Here is a 6,000-nt window from a genome sequence, read left to right as displayed (position 1 = left end):
GCATGGTAGTTGTTCTGAACCCTAATGCAGTTTTGGATGTGGGGTGCGGTATCTCTGCCTCTACTCCTTCTTCAGATCTTCACTCCTTCTACCCGCCCCCCCAAGAAAATCTTCCCTTATACCAGGTCAGTTTCATGGCGTGATTTCTCAGGGTTACACCTTGATATGGGCCTGCCAGGTACTTTCTTACCGCACCCCCCATCCACTGCTGCATTATATTTCATAACAACTACCATGCTTGCTTGGGTGTTTTTATATAGGTTCTGGGGATTGAACTCAGATCCTTTGGCTGATAAGACAAGCACTTTACCAACTGCACTCTCTACTTAGCTTGCATTATAAACTTTACGTTTGCCTCTAAATCATATTTATGCATTACTTTGGCAAGAATTTGTAGCAATACATCTGTCTGTCTGTATCTATCTGGGAGCTTGTAAAAACGGTGAGCGAAGTGGAGAAGGGCATCCCTACTGCGTTGTCCTGCTGGGACGCTAAACTGACTTTGAGAGCGGGTGGGGAAGCTCAGTTGCTTGCTGCAGCCCAGAGCAGATGCAGGAGGAGCTTAGGGTTCTTAGAACCCCAGGAAGGTGTGGCAAGATACCCCTGATTAGACTGGTGAGTCCCCTTCTCCAAAACCAGGAAAGGCCTCTCTGCAAAAGGTCTTAAGCATGGGACATGCTGCTGCCAGCTTCCCAGGAAGGAACTCAGTCTGCTTGCCCTTTTTTATTGATACCAGAGGCAGCTTAGAAGCTCTCTTCCTTCTTCAGACAAGAGGATCCTACTTACTTGCCCATTTGCTCCAGTCAGAAGTAGGACCCCAGCGGGACCTATCAGACCACATGCCACCAACTGAAGAAAATGTCATGGGAATTAGACAGATTAAAAAAAAAAAGTTTGCAGCAACAAAAACACTCCTAGGGGCTTTGACAACAGGGATAAAGAATGATTTGGAAATAAGAACAGGCTCACAAATTACAAAATTCTAATTTAAAGCCCAGTGAAATAAGTAGACTCTCTTGCGCCATTGAGTCAAAGGATCGGGAAGTAGAAGTTACAACTGAAAGGAGCAAGGAGGCCGAAGCTGGGAACTTTGTATCTGAGTGTTGCTCTAAATACAACACAAGGAGTAGAAGCAGCAGGGAAAGAAAGGACAGGGAAAGGTTTGTAGGACCCAAAGGAGGCTTGAGGCCAAGCATGGGGCACAGGCTGGTGATTCCAGCACTTGACAGGTGGAGGCGGGAAGAACAGGAGTTTGAGGGTAGCCTTAGCTATATAGTGAATTTGAGGCCAAACTGGGCTATGGGACACCTTGTATCAAACAAGCAAACAAGCAAACAAAGACTTGAATACTAAGATATAAATAAAATAGTAAATATTAAATGAATATTAAATTAGATATATATTTAATAAATATTAAAATAAATAATAAAAATAAGATACATATGTAATCCTTAAGACTCTAGAAACCAAAACAAACACACAACTGGAAAGGAAAGAGAATCAAACTGGCTCTGAGAAAACCCTCTGCAGCGTAGACACCTGAAGCTGTGGAAACGCTTCACTGCTCAGACTCAGGTCCAAGAATCTTGGCCAAAGTATTTAACTGTGAGGATTCCAGAAGAGGAGACATTTCCAGATGCATAAAGACAACCCATGAACCATTTTGTAAGGTGGCCTAAGCAATACATATAAATGTGAAATATAAATAAATACCAAACTCACAGTAACAACTAGACAAATACCGTAAGAAAATAGAACAGTAACAAGCTAGTAAACTCTGTACTCAATAAATGGGTCATAAGGTGATTTTAAGTGATCATAAATTGGAAAAGATTTTGAAATAGATGAAAATACATGGCAAACCTTAGTAGTGGATTGAAGCTACAATGTCAGGTTATTTCAGCAAAGCCCAGAGTTTGGAACAGGGGGGTTTGTGGGGTTGGGACAGGGGTCAGGGAAAAGGGGAAGTGAAATCTGAAGTCATCTGGCCTGAACTGAGGGGTCATATCATTATATTCTGAACCCAGTCTCTCTCCCTCTCCCTCTCTTCCTCCTCCCTCTCTCCCTCTCTGTTCCTTCTCTCTCTCCCCTCCCTCTTTCCCTCTCTCCTGCCCCCTTCTCTCTCATCTCTCCCTCTAAACAATAACCCTATGTATAAAATCTTTTATAATTAAAAGTAAAGCTTTAAGAAACACCAGATCAGCGTGCGCAGACTCGAGGGGACACCACGCTCCCCCCCATGACTTCTCTTCTTTCTCAGCAAACTTTCCCCCCTTTCTCTTCAGAAACAATGAGTAATGCTTGTCACTAGGGAAAAGAGCTAGAGAATGATATGTAGATAACCTGGGAGGCCCCAGAGTACAACCAAAGAACATGTGACAAGCAGAGATGGCTATCTGTGCACTTACAAGTTTATATTTGTTGATGAAGGGTGCTGTTCTGGCTTGTTCTGTAGGGGATTTGTTGTTCTCATCTTCTGAAGAAAAAAAACCCATTGGATTGTGTTATGAGATTTAGAAGGTGCCACACTGGAAGTCACAAGAGCAGTGGTTCTCAACCTTCCTGAAGCCGCCATACTTTAAAACAGTTCCTCATGTTGTGGTGACCCTGAAGCATAAAATTATTTTGTTGCTACTTTGTAATTGCAATTTTGCTACTGTTATGTATTGTAGTGCAAATATCCTTGTTTTGTGATGATTTTAGGTGACCCCCGTGAAAGGGCTGTTAGACCAGCCAAAGGATCTCAACCCGCAGGTTGAGAGAAACTGCGTTGGGAGATCAGTGTTTGGAGAGACTCCTGATTCAGAATTTGAAGTGGCTGAGGTCAGAGGTCAGTGTTAGGTGTTTTCCTTGGTCATTTTCCACTTTATTTTTTGACACAGGGTTTCTCACTGAACCTAGAGCTTGTTCCCTGTCTAGCCAGATCCACTGTGTCCTTTGCCTCCACAGCACCGGGACGACAGGTGTCTCCTGCACCCAGCTTTTTACGTGGGTGCTGGGAATCTAAAGTAAGGTCTTCATGTGTATACAAGCACTGTGGCGGCTGAGTCACCCCCCTCCCCAGCCCCACAGCTCTGCCATTTTTGTGGGCTACACATCACTGTGTAGATGAGGCAAGAAGCACAGAGCTGATACATCGCTCACAATTCTCCAAATATCTTTTGGATAAATAATAAAGTACTGGTCGGGTGATGTGACTAAGGTTGCCCTCAATATGAACTGTGCGTGAACCATCTTGAGCTGGCCTGGCACTCTGTACAGCTTAGTACTCAGTGTGCCCCACGAATCTTCACCTGGTGCTCCACTGAGCACAGACTACAATGTCCACAGAGCCATCGGCCACCTGGTGCATGGTCTCCAAGGCCAGCATCACGACCATCACGAAGAGCTCAAACTGCAGCTGCCAGTTCTCTTCATGCTGCTCTTCAGAAGAACTTCCTCAAGTTGGGATTGGAGTTCACCCAGGCTCCCCTGCACCCGGGGGATAGAACTTGAAGTTGGTCCTGGTTCTGTAGCTCAGCTCCAGTAGAGACGGCTTCCCTGAGGGGCCTGTGAACTCCTGCAGGCTTCTGAAGAGCTCCCGCTTTCTGCTCACCATTTGTCCATTTTATATCAAGGTGGACCTCAACAGGAAGTAGGGAAACCATGTTTTGTATAACTAGTTCCAGAACATTCAGCAAGCACATGGGAAGAAATGCCAGCATTCTGATAACCGGAAAGTCTTGTGAAATTGGAAATAAAATTTAAGAGCGTTGTGTCCCAGATGCCAACCTCTGAATCTTTACTGGAAGAGAGAGGCTGGAAGTGTCCGCCAGCATGACGGATGTGTCATTGATCAGTTGCCGTGGTGACATCTCCATTGTTGGGTCACTGTGCAGAGCCTGAGCATATTGTATTGTTTTGTTCCTCAGTGCTTAAGCCCCGTGGAGCAGACACTGCTGAGGCCCACTTTACAGATAAGTTAGTGGAGTCTCACAGAGGTCAGTTACAAGGTCATACAGCTGAGATGAGGCTGTTCCCTCACCCCTTCCCCTGAGAAGGCTGAGTTCTTACAGGGTGGAATGTCATGAGGGGAGAGACTAGAGAAAGTCCACACATGGGATGATCAGCTGTGGGGAGTGACGGAAACCCAAAGTGGATGGGACACAATCCAGAGTGGCTGTGTGCTGTTATCATGGGGACCGCTGTGTCGAGGACCATGATATCTGAGACCCATGGGGAATGCTAAAACCACCATCAGGCTAGGTGCAGGCAAAGTCTTCCCCTTCAGTGTGTGCAGAAAACAAGCACACTAGCTTCTTCTGCCTCCCAGATATTCACGGCCTGAAAGCTGCTCCCCAACAGAGACTGCTCCTACAGCTTAGCTGAACCCACCTCCCTGTTCAGCTTCATCAACGACCCAGCCTCCCCCTTCAGCTGTTCTGATAAACATACTGAGCTTCCAGGGTACCGTAGCGTCTACATTCGGGAGCCAAGAACACCCAACGCCAACATTGCTGTCTCTGTGCGTTTGTCTTTTCTTTATTCCCTCAAGAACCCAGAGAAGCAAATCCCTGGGACCGTGCTGGAGAAGATGGGCTGCTTCTGTCAAAGCTGACCTAGATAGATGCGCTATAGCCTGACTTGGACTGCACCACCACGGGGGGCATCTGGATATGTGTGTGCCTGCTGCCCTCAGCTCCTCTTCCTCTTCCTCTTGTGCTCCGCCATGTCTCTGTCTCTCAGATGCATTCCTCTGGTCTCTGCTGCATCGATTTGCGTAAGTCTCTCGTTTAAGATCCTTTTAACTCCCGTGTGCCATTCCACGTGTCTCACCTGCTGTAAATAGGACTTTCTCTAAGCTTGCTCCCTGCTTAAGACAACTTTTCTGTCACTTTCCCTTCTCTCCAAAGGGTCCTTCCAGAGCTGGAGCCGGAGATGGCTCAGTGGTGAAGTGGGTGAAGGTGCTTAACACCAAGTCTAGCTCCCTGTGTTTGATCCCCCGGAACCCACACGGAGGGAGCAGACTCTCAGCTGCCCTCTGACCTCTACATGCACACTGTGTAGCATGTCCTCTGCTGCTGCGCATTTACAACGATAAATAATACATAATAGACATAATAAAATTTCAAAACATGCTTTCAATTTCTGCTTCCTCATGACACTGAAACCTCATCTTACCGATGGTGTCTGACTTCTTGACCCTCTTCAGCAATGAAGGTGCACAGAGACCATGGACCAGGAGGAAAGACTGTGGTAATAGTGAAGGAGGAGGACAGAGGGAACAAGGAAGCGGGTGGCGAAGGGCATGGGGATTCTAGGAAGCAGAGGTTGCTAATGGGGTGGAATTCTGGAGGAGATGGCAGCAACTGGTGTCCCTGGGACAGGAGGGACTACTTTGTCCTCAGTCTGCAGGGAGGAAGGAGGATGAGGAAGGGAGGCCAGTTTGGGGAGGCAGGAAGGTGATGGAGTTTCTCCCAGAGGGCCTTCCCTCAGTGAGAAAGAACACAATGATTCTCTGTGGAGAGGAGGGAGCGGGGCTAGGACCTTGGACAGGAAGAGGCCCCTGAAGCTTTGTCAAAGCAATGGAGAGGCCCGTCAGAGGCTGCAGAGCCGAGGGCTGAGAGTAGCAGCCTACTAGTCACATGGAGAATGCTGCTAAGCTGGGTCCTGGAGTTGGTGGTGCTGTACTGTGTGTGTGTATATGTGTGTGTGTGTGTGTGTGTGTATGTGTGTATGTGTGTGTATGTGTGCATATGTGTATCTATGTGTATATGTGTTCATGTGTGTACGTGTGTGTATGTGTATATGTGTGTGTATGTGTATATGTGTGTGTATATGTGTATGTATGTGTGTATGTGTGTATATGTGTGTATGTGTATATGTGTGTGTATGTGTGTGTATGTATGTGTGTATGTGTGTATATGTGTGTATGTGTATATATGTGTGTATGTGTGTGTGTATGTGTATATGTGTGTGTATGTGTGTGTATGTATGTGTGTATATGTGTGTATGTGTATA

This window comes from Grammomys surdaster, unplaced genomic scaffold (assembly GCF_004785775.1).
Source record: "Grammomys surdaster isolate TR1022 unplaced genomic scaffold, NIH_TR_1.0 724, whole genome shotgun sequence".
Lineage (NCBI taxonomy): Eukaryota > Metazoa > Chordata > Mammalia > Rodentia > Muridae > Grammomys > Grammomys surdaster.
This window is presented reverse-complemented; position numbering follows the sequence as displayed.